General features: G+C 36.8%; 1 long non-coding RNA gene across 2 annotated transcripts; it reads left to right on the forward strand.

The window, feature by feature from the left end:
• The first annotated feature begins 593 nt into the window (after positions 1-593).
• LOC102666408 (uncharacterized) lies at positions 594-4,564 on the forward strand. Of its 2 annotated transcripts, XR_005891652.1 has the most exons (4): positions 600-1,395; positions 1,515-2,308; positions 3,694-4,162; positions 4,296-4,564. It is a non-coding gene; the product is annotated as an uncharacterized lncRNA (long non-coding RNA). The 2 variants fall into 2 exon arrangements; XR_005891651.1 differs by having other exon boundaries at positions 594-2,308.
• Positions 4,565-17,106: the final 12,542 nt, after the last annotated feature.

Below are 17,106 nucleotides of genomic sequence, written 5' to 3' on the forward strand. Positions count from 1 at the left end.
GTGAGAGTGTGAAACAACAAACAATAATCAAGAAATCTGATTTTATTGATTTTGAAATGAGATTAAAACTATTTTGAAATGAAGTAAAACTATTTTACAACTCAGCCCCATTTTTCCCAAACAAGTTTTCTTTTCGAAATTGCATTATAAAACAGAAATTTGAAAGCTAATGGCTACCACCAAGAACGGGCCTAAGCCATTATTTCTAACAATTGTAATGGTCAATTATTTTTTGAAGAATTATTCCAAAAATTCAATTTAATAGAAGGAAAACATGATTCTTTTTCATCATGTGGAAAGTAATACAAATATAACAAAAAAGATATGATAATTTTAAATAGGAAGGCAGAACATACATTGTTTTATACTAAAATCTTATAATTAGGGCTTGTAACAAATAAGTAGAAACTTGTTTTAAAAGACCTAACTTTGACATCGATAAGTTGATGACATAAACACAGATCTAAACTCAAATTTAATCATAGATATATACTCGTATAAATTGTGATAAGAAATTTGAAAAAAAAACTGAGAGAAAGCAAGCAATTACCTGATATTGAGTACGAAAGCTAGTGGAAAGACTATGCGCCGCTTTGACGATGATGGAGATGGAAGCAAGTGAATTGACCTAGGTACATACTCGTATATTTATAGCCATCTTTTTGGGGCTGGCATGGGCCTAGTTAGTGGGACAATGGTCAGGGCCTAGGGTTTGGAGGGCCCAAAATATCTATCTAATATCTAATATAAAGGTGTAATCTAGGGATATTACATTTTTAACCTCACTTTATTTGTTGACATGTGTTATTTTTTTGGCTTTATGGTCTTTTTAGTCCAACCAAGGAAATGTTCATAATGGATATCTTCAATTGTTGACACTTGGTATAAAACAGTGGCATTTATGATATTTCCACAACCCTTGTTTATTTTGCTTCTGCATTTGAGAGTGACGTTGTTAGGACTGTATGCATCTCCTTGACCCTTCTAGAACCCCTCTCTCCGCACACTTCCGCATTTCTCTACCCAAACGACACCATTTTGCCTCTTGCTCGCTGGTTGCACTGCTAGAGCCACCTCCTTTCTTCTTTATCAGTCATGTTCCTACGAGGCCGCTACACTCCTTCATTTTTGTCTTTCACTTCCTCAATCTTCTCCTGTCTTTTTTCTTTTTTTCCTCTTATCTTTCTCTTTCTTCCTTTATTTCACTTTTTAGTTGGACATTTTCTCAAACAGTTTTTATTCAAGCTTTAGATTTTGATTTTTTTTATTTTTTTTAGTGGAGATAGGTAAACACAAGATGTACAGGTTCTTAAGGATTGTTCGATTTGCGTTCCTTGCAGGTAGTTTTGGACACTTATTGGACCCAATGGATGTGGAAAATCTACCCTCTTGAAGGTATTTTGCACGATTTTGGTCATCTTTTTGCTATTTTTTTATGTTCACTTTTAGTTTTATTTTGTATTCAAATTGCATCACCTTTTTGTTGTGTTTTTTTGCGGTTTTGATTCTTTTAGTGGAGATAGGCAAACACAGGATGTACCGATTCTTTAAGGATTGTTCGATTTGCATTCCCTACAGGTAGTTTTGGACGCTTATTGGACTCAATGGGTGTGGAAAATCTACCCTCTTAAAGGTATTTTGCACGATTTTGGTCATCTTTTTGCTGTTTTTTTTTCAGTGCATGTTTTTTTTATGTTCACTTTTAGTTTTATTTTGTATTCAAATTGCATCGCTAGAAGAAGATAAGAATGCTTTTGGAATGACTCAGTCAAAAGAGCTGGCAACATTGCTTGAAGCAGAGAAGATTTCATGTGGTAAATCTGAAGTGGATTTCATTGTCTCTTTTTTTTATGGTAAACCCGATTTGATATGGTAAGTTCATTCCTTTTTGTCATCTTTACGGTTTTATTTGTGAATGTTTCCTTGCACTTTTCCATTTTAGAAGAAGAGTTTGTTCTATTTTTAGATTTTGATTGTTTTGATTTTTTTTAGTGGAGATAAGCAAACACAGGATGTACTGGTTCTTAAGGATTGTTCGATTTGCATTCCTTGCAGGTAGTTTTGGACACTTATTGTAGCCAATGGGTATGGAAAATCTACCATCTTGAAGGTATTTTGTACGATTTTGGTAATCTTTTTGCTGTTTTTTTCAGTGTTTTTTATGTTCACTTTTAGTTTTATTTTGTATTCAAATTGCATCGCTAGAAGAAGATAAGAAAGCTTTTGGAACAACGCAACATTGCTTGAAGCAAAGAAGATTTCGTGTGGTAAATCTGAAGTGGATTTCATTGTCTCTTATTTTTTTATGGTAAGTTCATTCCTTTTTGTCATCTTTACGATTTTATTTGTGAATGTTTCCTTGCACTTTGACATTTTAGAAGAAGAGTTTGTTCTATTTTTTTAGTGTTCTATTTTATTTTATTTTTTTGAGATTTTGCATTCTTTTATTCTCACTTTGGATTGTTAGGCTTTCAAATTCAAGCAAGGATAGGATTCTGACTTCAATATTCACAAAATTGATTCTTGCTCAATTTTTCCTGTTGAAGATCTGCATTTTTTTATTCTCAATTTTGTAAAATCAACCGCCTATCCTTCACTTATGTAAAATGAGTGGGTTGGTAAAGGGAATGATGGATTTTGATTTTTAGAATCATAATTTTGATTAGTATATGTCGGGGGTAAGGATGTAATGAATGGAAAGTATAGTAGATGATATATAAATTGTTTTTTTTTTAATTCTGAACAGGATAAGTGAGTAGTAGTATAGAGGATGTATCACTTTATTGGTTAGATGTTGATGTATATCTACATCCTTTAAATATTTTTTTTATTCCAGGTGATATTCATTATATGGTGGGCACCATTTTCAGAAATTGTCCTTTTTTATCCTTGCATTTTGATATGGCAAGTTCATTCCTTTTTGTCATTTTTACGGTTTTATCTTTGATGTATTTATTTTATCTATTTGTGAATGTTTCCTTGCACTTTCTCCTGAAGATAAGCGGTTTACATCCTCTAAATAATAATTTTTTCATTCCTGGTGATATTCATTATATTGTGGACACCATTTTGATAAATTGTCCTTCTTTATCCTTGTAAGAGAAGACATTCATTATATTGTGGTAAGCAACCTTTGTTGAGATGATTCTAACTTACTAACTGCTATGTGATTTTAATTTTTAGAGTTATTTGCTGCTAGCTAGGGGATTAATTAGGGAACAATTAAACATGAACATGTCATTTGAACTTTATGCTCAGAATTGAAATATCTTGATTGTTTTCTCAATAGAAGCATGATCTTATGTGATTTTTATTTTAACTTTATGATTGAAGCAGGTTTTGTCACCATCTTTTAAAAGCAATTACAAGTCAAATGAACACTAAAATCTGATTATACTACAAATTACATATAATCTTATAGTAAAATTATTTACTTTGTGAGGTTACTTTTCTTCATTCCTATCTTCAAACACGAGTAACCAATAGGTTGATTGGAAATGGATAGAAATGCAATTATTTTCAAACAAAATACATTACTTTTTATTTAAAATGTGTCAAATTCCTATACATATCCACGTACTTTTCCCTTACTCTTTGCTTCCTTGCTTTTCATCCACTTTTCTCCCTCCTTTTTTATGAGAAATTTTTTATGTTTGAGCATTTTGCCATAATTTGTACTTTAATATTTATTAGAAGACGTGACTTGAACAAGGCCCGTTGCACTTCCCGATGACTGCTTGGCAGTTACATCGAGTACATTATGGAAGAGAGACTTGAGGCTTCTCAAAAACCCATCCAATAATAATAGACATTGCAACAAGCAATTTGGAGATACAAAAGGATCCTAACTACACCTTCCTTCCTCTATTTATTAGACGTGACTTGAACAGGCCATTACATTTCCCAATAACTGTTGGGCAGTTACATCGAGTACATTATCGAGACCAACAAAGAGGCTTCAGGCTTCTCAAAAATCCATCCAATCATCATAAACATTGGAACAAACAATTTGGAAACACAAAAGGAGTCTGACTGCACCTTCCTTCCTCTCGGGTTCTGCGGAAACCCAAAACAGAGATTCTTACCATCAACTTATCCTGCCGAACAAATCCACTCAAACATGATCAAGATGAGTACTCAGTCATCAACTTCTTCTAATGTTGTAAGTTTGTTTAACGTTTCTATTGTTTATTCTTTTGTCTTATTACCGCCTTCATGTTGTTCATTTCGTTACGGTTTTGATAGTTGAATTCTTTGTCCTCAAATTGTACACTAAATCGTGATGAAATTGGCAGTTGAACCACTATCAATATTTGAGAGACCATTGGAGACGAGATATGTTTCTACTTCAGGCTTAATAAAAAAAATTATGGGAGTTGGTAATCAGAAAACACATTGCTTGGGATGATAGTGACTCTAATTGAAGACTCAACAAATCAACTTATGATCTTTTTTTTTTGACAATTTTATGTAGACCTTGCTAAAGTTTTATCATGTAATTTAACCATCTATCGTTAAGAGACATTGTTTTGTTTTCATATTTTGGTGTATTTGAACAACCTGACAGTAGTATATGGTTTTTTTTTATTGATCAAACATTTGTCATGGTTTTGATATAAAGTTATGCAATGCAAAAGAACAACTACTCCTATCAATAGTTATTACATGTATTAACACTCAATTAATGACAAATTGTCACTAACGAAAACACTCTTTTCAAATATGTTTTAAATGTAATACATAACAAAATATTTCTATAAACAGTCCATGTAAAACTTTGTAGTTAGAAGTAAAGAAGTTGAAGGTCTTGTTACTGAAGAGCTGCATGAAGAAATGAATGCCTTTGTTGAAATATTCAACAATGCTTATGAAGATCAAAAACCAATCCAACAGTATGCTAAAACTATTGAAGAAAAATCGAACTTTCTACCCAAGAGGATAGAGAAAAACTAGCCAAGGCTACAAATGGGTATGATAAAGTAAATGATCTAATAAGTAAATTTGGAAAGCCTATTGCTCAGGAAGAAAGTTCAGAAAAATATTTGGTGGCACAGGAGGAAGTATTGTTAGCTCAACTTCGTCCTATTCAAAATAAATTGAATGCGGTTCTTCAGAAAATTACAAACATTCAATCATCTAAAGAGTCGAATGAGAAACAAAAAGAAATGTTATTTTCGGTAGCTACTTCCAATGCAAAATTTTTAAAGAACATCTGGAAAAGAAGCTAGAAGAGATAGAACAAGCTCAAATGAAAAACTAGACAAGGCTAACAATGACTATGACAAAGTGAATGATCTGATAAGTCAATTTGAAATGCCTCTTGTTCGAAAAAAAGAAAGAAAAGGAAAACACAGTTTTAAGGAAAAAATTTTTTCGATGTTCTAGATTTTTTCTCTATTCTTTTAGAACTAAGAACATCTTTTATAACATGAAAATCACAATCATTCACTTAAATTGTGTTAAAAACCACTAAACCATATTAATTAGCTTCACAGTGTCTAGAAAAACTTTTAGATTAATTAACTTCCAATGGCTAAAAACATTAAATCAGATTAATTGTGTTTACACTGGCACATTAAAAATACACACAGAAAGTATTAACACTCAATTTCCAATGATATAAAGTTATGCAATGCAAAAGAACAACTACTCCTATCAATAGTTATTACATGTATTAACACTCAATTAATGACAAATTGTCACTAACGAAAACACTCTTTTCCAATATGTTTTAAATGTAATACATAACAAAATATTTCTATAAACAGTCCATGTAAAACTTTGTAGTTAGAAATAAAGAAGTTGATCGATAATACCTTTTAACACAAAGAATCGTAATCACTTGACAAATGCACCAAAGTATTCAACCAACCACAAATTAAAAAAATCAAAAATAAGATATTAATATTATAAATTACATTTTGAATTAACTGTCATCACAGGTAACCAATAATAGTAGGTAGCAAACGAGTGTAGCATATAGGGTTAAACCACTCAAATTTGGTTTATTTTATGTTGCTTCCTATTTAAACCTATTCATTTCTTCCTTATTTGTAACAGTTCTTTACTTTGGTGGTTCAAATATCTCTATTCCATACATGTTGTTTTTGACTTTTTTTTTTTTAAATAAATCAACCATATGGAGTTTTTGTATCGATAATTGGTATCTTTATTACACTAGCTAAAGCTTATTTATTCTTATTCCTTTCTATCGCAACAAGATGGACTTTGCTACTAAGAATAGATCAATTATTAAATCTTGGGTGAATTTCTCTTGACAATTATTAACAACTTCGTCTCAATTGTTTTCACTGTAAGAAAAAGTGGACCTTATATATTCATAACTTGTGTCAAACAAGAGAAAAAAGATATTCAGAGATATTCACAGTCAACCATATCTAAAATCTCAAACAAACTTCTACAACATGAATCTTCCCGTCAATATCCAAAATCTCACCATTCATTTTCTTTGTATTTTCATTCACTTTAAAAATTATATATAAATATATAACAAAATAGAGTTTACTAAAACCACCCAACTTTCTACTACCCACAGTGGGATGATCTCCTTATCCAAACCCAAAGATACAATATAATAATAAGATACAACAATTTTAGTATTATGAATTTTTTTATATAATATAATCAGCAATTTAAGTAGTGAAAGAAATTTTATATGAACGTTTATTCAAAAGTTTAATTTCTTTTCTAAATTTTTTTATTGTTAATCAATCAGATTTTTTCAATATAGCTTATAAAATAATTATTATAAAACATGATGAATTTTTTTTAATATACTTACTATAAAAATTAATAAATTTATCACATATGATAATTTTGTGATAGAATAACAATATAAATGTACACATATTATTCATGCATAAACCCTCTTGAATGTTGTGAGAAGATAACTCATAACAATTATGTGATATTACTATTATTCTTTTCATATCTCTCACTTTTTATTTTATTTGTTAAATTCTTTGTATCAATCATATTTTTTTCCCCGTATAACTTATAAAACAGTTGTTATAAAAAAATAATAAATTTATTATGATAATTTTGTTATTAAATAACAATATCATTTGCGTACATCTTATTCATTAATTAAATTATAGTTGAATAAGGTAAAGTTATCAAAGTTTATAAGCTATTTTCATTTATTTTTTAGATAAATAAATTGTCGGTCCAATTATATGGCTTCAGCTATCCTATATTGTTGACAGGTTACTTAAATAAGGGTGAAATGAGTGTTTTCGAAACTTGGAAGAGAAAGAAAACAGCACAAAAGACGCATTTTTATTCATCAAAAAAATAGTTTTAAAAAATACAAATAACATTTTATACTAACAAAAAAAAAACTGCAGAGCGAAGCGGAGCAACCCATGCATATGCACAGGTAAATGACTAGTTTAATAAAAAGAAGTTTCTAAAACTGTGCAATATGCTCCTTTCCCACTGTTGTATGTTGTTTTCATAAATGAATTGAAATAAGTGTCTTGTTTGATGTCTTCTTTTTTACATCCAAATTAAAATATGACGTGTGAAAAAAGAAAGTATCATTATCTTTATTTTTTTCTCATGGGGTACATTCAAAAATTCATGTTAAATGAACTTCCTGCTCAGTAATTGTGACATGTTAAATGAACTTCCTGCTCAAGGATTATGTCTATCCTTTTCAATCTTTGCTTCTCTGCTTTTCTGCCTCTCCTTTCCTTATCTGGAGTTCTTGGCCCTCGAAGTTAGTCCCTGAGCATAGCAGTTGTATCAATTTTGGTGCTCTCATTCGTTATGCTGGATTATGAGAAGAATCAGGGATTCTCTAATCACCTTGAGGATGCCCTCATTCGCCTCACCAACCAGCAGTTGTACCTTGGTGAGTCTGTCAATGCAATGACTCTGAAGATCAACAAACTACTCCAGCGTGTCTCCCCTGCCCTGTCACCAACTCCATCCATGCCAACACCATTGCCTCCTCCTCAACCTGCACCTGCATCCACACACCATATGAAGTTAGATGTGCCTCGGTTTGATGGCACCGAGCCACTAGGTTGGTTCTTCACGATCAACCAGTTTTTTTAGTACCACGGTACTCCAAACCAAGAAAAACTCACCATTGCATCATTTTATATGGAAGGTCGTGCTCTTGCATGGTTTCAATGGATGAACACCAATGGCCAGTTCACCTCCTGGTCCATTTTCCTTCAAGCCTTGCACACTTGCTTTGCCCCATCTCAGTACGATGATCCCATCGGTGCGCTGTTTAAGTTCACCCAGAGAGGCACGGTGGCTCAATATCTCTCGAAGTTCGAGGATCTTGCCAATCGTACCATAGGACTGCCGTCCCCTTTTCTCCTAAGCTGCTTCATCTCTGGTCTCACCCTGGAGATACGCAGGGAGGTGCAGGCCCATCAACCAATGACTCTGGTGTAGGAAGTCGGCCTCGCTCGCTTGCAAGAAGAGAAGTTCCTGGATATGCGTCCCTCTTCGCGCCCTCAGTCGTCGCTTCCGCCAACAAACCCTCCTCACCCGATATCCTCGATACCCCTCCCACCCCTTTTGCCAACCCCTTCCCATCCCCAACCACTGGCCTTGAAACGCTTGTCTCCCGAGGAGATTGCCTCTCGGAGGGAACGAGGTCTCTGTTTCAATTGTGAGGAGAAATTCCACATAGGACATCGATGTGCCTCTAGGGTTTTTCTCCTCATTGCGGATGAGGAAGACCCAACTACCCATAATATACCCATTCCTAACCCACCCAATACACCACCCCGAGACCCACCCGATAACCCAGACCTATACCCGACCCAAATTTCTTTGAATTCGTAGGTGGGCCTCATCCCACCGAAGACCATACGCCTAGCGGGCAACCTCGCCGGCCACCCTCTTGTCCTTTTAGTTGATGGGGTTAGTACCCACAACTTCATTCAACAACAACTTGTGACCCAATTGGGATTGACATGCCGAGACACCACTCTTCTACGGGTCATGGTAGGCAATGGGCAGTATCTGGAGTGCCATTGTATTTGTGACGCCATTCCCATTCATATTCAGGACCATACCTTTACCGTTGATCTATACGTGCTTCTGATATCAGGCCCAAACATCGTCCTGGGCCTCAGTGGCTAAAATCGTTGGGGGTCGTACTCACTGACTACACCACCTTGTGTATGCAATTCATTTACGACGGTCATTTGGTTACATTGCAAGGGGACCTTGAAGCCAACCTGAGCTTATTAACATCCACTTAGTTCCATCATTTATATCAGAACCAGGGACCTGGGATTTACTTCCATATCACTGTTCTCTCCGAGGAGAAATCCTCTTCGCACTTGGAGGACTTACTGATGCAAGCTCCATTGGAGCTTGTAGGCCTAGGATCTTCTTCATCAATGGATTCCTTTGCTTCTTGGAAGATAAATGGCAGCGGAATGGAGAAGGAAGAGAGAGAGGAGACGCCACTTCAAGGAGAAGATGAGTCTAGAAGAAGCTCACCACCATAGGAGGCCATGGATAAGAGCTTGGAGGAAGAAGGAGATGAATGAAGGGAGAGAGAGAGAAGAGCACGAAATTTTGTGCTCAAAAGGAGCTCTGAAATATGAAGTTAATATTCAAATGATCAAAGTTGAAAAAAATACACACACATGACCTCTATTTATAGCCTAAGTGTCACACAAAATTGGAGGGAAATTCAAATTTCACTTGAATTTGAAATTGAATTTGTGGAGCCAAACTTTGGAGCCAAAATTTCACTAATTATGATTAGTGAATTTTAGTTATGGTTCAGCCCACTAATCCAAGATCAATTACAAGATTCTCCACTAAGTGTGCTTAGGTGTCATGAGGCATGAAAAGCATGAAGGACATGCACAAAGTGTGACTATATGATGTGGCAATGGGGTGTAGTAAGCAAATGCTCACCTCCCCCTCTAAAATTTAATTGGATTGGGCTTCTACCAATTCAATTAAATTTATTTCCAACCACACACATCAAATATCCACTTAGTGCATGTGAAATTACAAAACTACCCCTAATACAAAAACTAGTCTAGGTGCCCAAAAATACAAGGGCTGAAAAATCCTATATTTCTAGGGTACCCTACCTACAATATGGAGCCCTATATACAAGGACCAAATATAATGACATCCTAGTCTAATATGTACAAAGATAATTGGACCCAACCTTGGCCCATGGGCTCAGAAATCTACCCTAAGGTTCATGAGAACCCTAGGGCCTTCTTCAGCAGCTCTAGCCCAATCTTCTTGGAGCCTCTTGCTCATGGTTCTAGTGATTGGTCCCTTCCTAGGGAGGATTGCATCACTTACCTCCTTCAATTCAAGCCCTCCTCACCAAATTTAGTGCCCTATTTCGAGCCCACAGGACGCTGCCGTCGACGCGAGCCACGAACCACCACATTCACTTACTTCCTCAGTCTATGCCGATTAACATAAGACTGTATCGGTATCCTCATTTTCAAAAGCAGGAGATTGAATTGCAAGTTGACTCCATGCTTCAGAAAGGCCTGATTTAGCCCAGTACCAGCCCATTTTATTTGTCGGTTCTACTCGTGAAGAAGCACGATAGCTCTTGGCATTTTTGTGTGGACTATCGGGCTTTAAATTCTTTCACGATTAAGGACAAATTTCCCATCCCCACCATTGATGAGCTCCTCAACGAATTAGGTGGTGCACAGTGCTTCTCCAAGCTCGACCTGTTGCAAGGTTATCATCAAATTCGGATGCATTCTGACGACATCCCTAAAACGGCCTTTCGAACTCATCATGGTCACTATGAGTTCAAGGTCATGCCCTTTGGATTATGAAATGTCCCATCATCCTTTCAGGCAACCATGAATTTGATATTCTTGCCATACCTTCACCGTTTCGTCATCGTCTTCTTCGATGACATACTTATATATAGTGGGGTCAGTGGATGATCACTTGCGCCATTTGGACATGACATTCCAGGTATTACTCGACAATCATTTTTTCCTAAAGCTTTCTAAAAGATTTTTTGCCTAACCACAAGTTGAATATTTGGGGCATGTGGTTTCACAGAAAGAGGTCGAACCTGTGGCCGAAAAAGTCACCGCCATTTCTAACTGGCCAACACCTCAGTCATCTAAGGTTGTGCAAAGTTTTTTGGGTTTGGCCGGTTTCTACCATTGGTTCATCAGAGGCTACGCTATGATTGCTGATCCCCTGGTCAAATCCACCACAGTGGAACCTTTTCAATGGACATCTCAAGCCCAGGAAGCCTTTGAGAACCTCAAACATGCTTTGTCAACAGCCCTTGTTCTGGCCTTACCGGAATTTCAGGTGCCTTTCACAGTCGAGACAGACGCCTCAGGTAATGGCATGGGAGCAGTGTTAACACAACGCAGACACCCCATAGCTTATTTTAGTAAAGCATTCAGCAAGAAGCTTCTCAAGGCATCGACATATGTACGCAAGTTATTTGCCATTACATCTGCAGTGAAGAAGTGGTGCCAGTATCTCTAGGGCCACTCATTCACAATCATCACTGACCACATGAGCCTTAAGGAATTGTTGACTCAGGTCATCCAAACTCCCAAACAACATATGTATTTGGCCTGCTTGATGGGGTATGACTACCAGATTCAATACAGGTCTGGGAATCATAATAAGGCCACTGATGCTCTGTCCAGGCTACCGGAAACCACATCCTCACTCTTGATGATACTCTCAGTTCCTTGTCTGACCTTTCTCGAGGAATTACACCAACAATTGGCCTCTCATCCTCAATACCACAGTCAGTGTCAAGCTATCCTAGATTCCTCGGCGGCACATCCCGACTACACCATTACTCAGGACCTTATTATAAAGAAAGGCTGAATTTGGTTACCACGCAACCTTCCCCTCATCCCTTCTCTCCTTGTTGAATATCATGCAACACCCACAGGAGGAAATATGGGAGTCGCAAAGATGATAGCACGGCTCTCGGAGAATTTTCACTGGCCTGGACTCTGGGAAGATGTCATACAGTTCATCGCTAAGTGGGTTGAATGCCATATTACAAAGTACGAAACAAAAAGGGTAGTGGGATTACTCTGTCCCTTTCCAGTGCCATTTTGTCCATGGGAGGATCCTTCCTTGGACTTCATCACCGGCCTTCCTCCATACCAGGGCAAGACCACTCTACTCGTCGTTGTTGATCGCTTTTCAAAAGGCATTCATTTGGGTATACTTCCCCAGGAACATATGGCTCACATGGCGGCCTCCTTGTTCATTAACATTGTCATGAAGTTACATGGCATTCCCAGAAGCTTGGTTTTGGACAGGGATCCGTTATTTATTAGTGAGTTTTGGCAGAAGCTTTTTCGGCTCAACGACATGCGTTTACGAATGAGTTCAGCTTACCATCCCCAGAGCGATGGTCAAACCAAAGTTATGAATCGCATGATTGTGCAATACTTGCGGGTTTTTGTTCACCGCCGGCCAGCCGCTTGGGGCAAATTTCTGTCATGGATCGAATTGTCCCATAATACTTCATGGAACCTTGGCACAGGGACCACACCATATGAGATCATGTTTGGACGAAAGCCTTTTAGTTTTCTGGAGTACCTCTCTGGCACTTCGAATCTCAACGTTGTTGATGAGATTTTGACACACAAGGAAGAAGTGTTTAACAGTATTCGCAAAAATTTGATCAAAGCCCAAGCTAGCATGAAGCGCCATGCTGATGCCAAACGGCGAGAGATCATTTCTGAACCTGGGGATTGGGTCCTCCTGAAACTGTGTCCATACCGGTAGCGATCCGCCAAGGGAGCATAGGCTATTTTCGGAAAGCTGGCTAAACGCTTCTACGGTCCGTTTCAAATCATTGACCAAGTCGACCCAGTCGCATATCGATTGCAACTCCCGAAAAGTGTTCGTATACACCCTGTATTTCACTACTTAATGCTCAAACAGTTTCACGACACCCCCGATAGCGCCAACATCGCTTAATTGCCAGACCACTTCATCAATGATCAGCCTTTAATCACTCCTTTAGCTATTTTGGATTGTCATCGTTCATCTCCTAACAAGGATGCTCCATGGGAAGTGCTAGTCCAATGGTGGGGACTGTCCCCCACGACACCTCATGGGAAGACTGGGACCAGCTGCGACAGGATCATCACCTTGAGAACAAGGTGATTCTTCAAGGGCCGAAGGAAGATGATAGCATAGCAGAACCAATAACAGAAAGAGAAATAGGAATCACAACAACAAACACGGGTGCAAATGGCAAAGAGTAAGAGCAGCATTACCATACCTTCGTACCTCAAGGATTATGTCTGATATGCAATGCAAAAGCTGAGTGGCAGTGAAGGATTTGCTGGATTGTGTTGTCTCTTGCTAGGGAACATTCCCAACCAATTCTTTTAAAGAAATATTCCTAGAGAATCAGGATAATTCCGTTAGCAATAGGCATTATATATACATATGTAAATAACTAGCAAATCAATAAGAACAATACTATCCTTTTCAATCTTTGCTTCTCTGCTTTCTTGCCTCTCTTTTCCTTATCTAGAGGTCCTGGCCCTCGAAGGTAGTCCCTGAGCATAGCAGTTGTATCACATTGTTACGGGAGTTTTTTGCTCTATAACAACTATGTCAAGACTGAAGCTAATTTGAAGATGAATTGGGTTGCTGACGGCATTTTGTGTTCGTTATGAACCTCGATCCAAGTAGATAATGCATGAATTTGTTGATTGCACTTGAGCTTGTTCTAAATAATCTCTTCTAGCTTCTTTTCCAGATGTTCATTTAAAATTATTGCAATGGAAGTAGCTACCGAATAGAACATTTCTTTTTGTTTCTCATTCGACTCTTTAGATGATCGAATGTCTGTAATTTGTTGACGAATTGCATTCAGTTTATTTTAAGTAGGACAAAGTTGAGCTAGCAATACTTTCTGAACTTTCTTCCTGAGCAATAAGCTTTTCTAAATGACTTATCAGATCATTTACTGTCATACCCATTTCTAGCCTTGCATTGGCTAGTTTTTCTCTATCCTCATGGGTAGATAGTTTGATTTCTTCAATAGCTTTAGCAAAGATAGTTTGATTTCTTCAATAGCTTTATCATACTGTTGGATTCATTTTCAAGCTTCATAAGCATTGTTGAAGATTTCAACAAAGGCATTAATTTCTTCATGCGGCTTTTCAATAACAAGACCTTCAAATTTCTCCACTGCATCTATTGCTTTCTTGATTTCTGCTTTATAATCAGATTTGGATAAAGAAAATTCAAAGCTTCATTAAAAAGCCAACCTCTTGAATTTCTCAACAGCCTTTTCGAAATCAAAATTGGTAAACAAACAAACACAAGATGGTGCTCCTCCAAAAGTCCCAGGTCCATTAGAAAAATGTTTCAATTTACAAGACAGAGATGTTCTTGATGCCAGAATTGCAGGGATATTTTTCTCTTCAAGACTACTATTTCATTTAGCAAGGAATCCTTATTATAGGGAGGCATTTTTCTTATGTTGCCAATACTCCTAATCTCAGTGGATATAAGTCTCCAAGCTACAATAAGTTGAGAACTACCTTACAACAGAGAGAAGCCATATGGAGAACCTCTTGCAACCAATAAGAAATTTATGGAACTAGAAAGGTGTGACCATTTTTAGTGATGAGTGGAGTGATCCTCAAAGAATATCTCTTATCAACTTCATGTTTGTCACTGAGAGTGGATCAATATTCTTAATGGTGGTAAATTGCTCCGGTGATATAAAGGACAAGTATTTCATTGCTCAACGCATCAAAGATGCAATTATGGAGGTTGGGTCATCAAATGTTGTACAAATTGTTACTAACAATATAATTGCATGTAAGGCAATCGGTATGATAATAGAGAACGAGTTTTATGTCATCTATTGGACTCCTTGTGTTGTGCACACCTTGAACCTTGCATTGAAAAATATTTGTGCAGCCAATGATGCTGAGAAAAACAATGATACTTATGAACAATATTCTTGGATCAAACAATACTCTTGGATTAAAATTTTTATCATGGAAAACTATGAGATTATCAATGTACAACAACGGCAACTCATTGAAGTTGCTTTCTGTTGCTCCTATAAGATTTGCTTCAACTATTGTGATGCTTAAGAGGTTTAGGAGTTTGAAAGAAGGACTCCAAAAGATGGTTATTAGTCCTGAATGGTCTACTTACAAGAATGATGATGTTGGAAAGGAAAAAAAAAAGTGAAAGAAACCATGTTGGATGATATTTGGTGGAACAAGGTTGATTACATACTTTCTTTCACTGCTCCTATTTATAATGTTCTTAATTAGAAAGACAAAATTTGATATGGCTTGTCTTCACTAGGTATATGAAATGTGAGATTCAATGATTCAAAACGTGAGACAAGTCTGACAAGAAAATGAAGAATAACCCTTTTATGATGTAGTGCACAAAATATTAATGGACCGTTGGACTAAGAGTAGCAAACCTCTTTATTGTCTAGCACATTCATTAAACCCAAGGTAATACTTTATATCCTTAACATCGGTGTGTTAACATCGGTTGTTAAAAAAACCGATGTTAACATATGCGCGGTGGCATAATTGTAAATACCGTGTATACGTTAACATCGGTTTTGTGAAAAACCGATGTTAACGAAGTGCATTAATATCGGTTATTGGAAAAACCGATGCTAACATTTATTAGTTAACATCGGTTTCCAAATAACCGATGTTAACATAAGTTTATTAACATCGGATTTTGAGAAAACCGATGTTAACGTTTGATATGTTAACATCGGTTTTTTCCAGAAAATCGATGTTAACCTTAACATCATGTTGTTAACATCGGTTTTTTTAAAAAAAATCGATGTTGAACTTATATTTTAAAAAATATGGTGAGCCCTATGAAGCTCGCGCTCTGTCTTATTCTCCATCTAAGCTTTCGCGCTCTCTTCTTCTTCTAATCTCCGTCTACCTTGAAGGTCCCTGTCTGCATCTGAGCATCGTGTTCGTCGCACTCGAGCATCGTCACAAGTCTCTGCTTCTTCTCCTTCGCCACCATACCTAGGTATGTTTCGTCTCCTTCGCGCTGTTTTCTCCTTCTCGTTGTCTTCTTCTACATCTAAGCTTTCCTGCTCTCTTTGTTCTCCATGTACCTTGAAGATGTCTGTTCTCCATCTGACCATCGTTTTGTCTAAGCTCGAGCATCGTGTTCGTCGCATTCGAGCATTGTCACAAGTCTGTGCTTCTTCTCCTTCGCCACCATACCTAGGTATGTTTCGTATCCTTTGCGTTGTCTTCTCATTCTCTCTGTCTTCTTCTCCATCTAAGCTTTCTTGCTCTCTTTGTTCTCCATCTACCTTGAAGTTGTCTGTTCTCCATCTGACCATCGTTTTGTCTAAGGTCGAGCATCGTGTTCGTCGCACTCGAGCATCGTCACAAGTCTGTGCTTCTTCTCCTTCGCCACCTCACGTAGGTATGTTTCGTCTAATCCTGTATAAATATTTGATTGCATTCATGTATCGCACACTTAGTGAACTAAACATGGCTAGGGTATCTCATATTTAACTCGACCATCGTGACAACTCTGTGCTTCTTCTCCTTAGTGAAGTTTCCCTTACCCTTATTGTATTCTTGTAACAGTTTAAGTGGATCTGTTAATGCCAACCTCTTGAGCAACCTCTTGAGCTTGTTCTTTATACACAAAGAAAAGTGATTATGAATATAAAGAAGCTATGTTGATGCTCTGTACTTTAGTTTAGCTTATGATAAACTCGAATCATGGTTATAGGTATGTTGAAAAACTGAAAATTCAGGGCTGAGAATTTCACTCTGTATTTGAGGTTTATTGGACCACCATGTGTCATTTGTAGAGTAGGTGTTGTTTAATTTGAGAGAAAGTTAACAATGCTATTGTGACATTTAGTAATTAGTACAGGCAAAGCTATGCCACAACTAAGATTATACATATCTAGTATATGTGGTTGGGTCAATGTTGGCTTTTTAATCTTGTATTGGAGGGTGGTATAATAGTTGTGTTTCACTTATGTAAATGTCACCAGCAGTACCTCTGGTGCTTCTGTTTTTCTGATTAATAAAATATACTATATTTTCTGCCTTCCAAAAAAAAAGA

This window comes from Glycine max, chromosome 5 (assembly GCF_000004515.6).
Source record: "Glycine max cultivar Williams 82 chromosome 5, Glycine_max_v4.0, whole genome shotgun sequence".
Classification (NCBI taxonomy): Eukaryota; Viridiplantae; Streptophyta; class Magnoliopsida; order Fabales; family Fabaceae; genus Glycine; species Glycine max.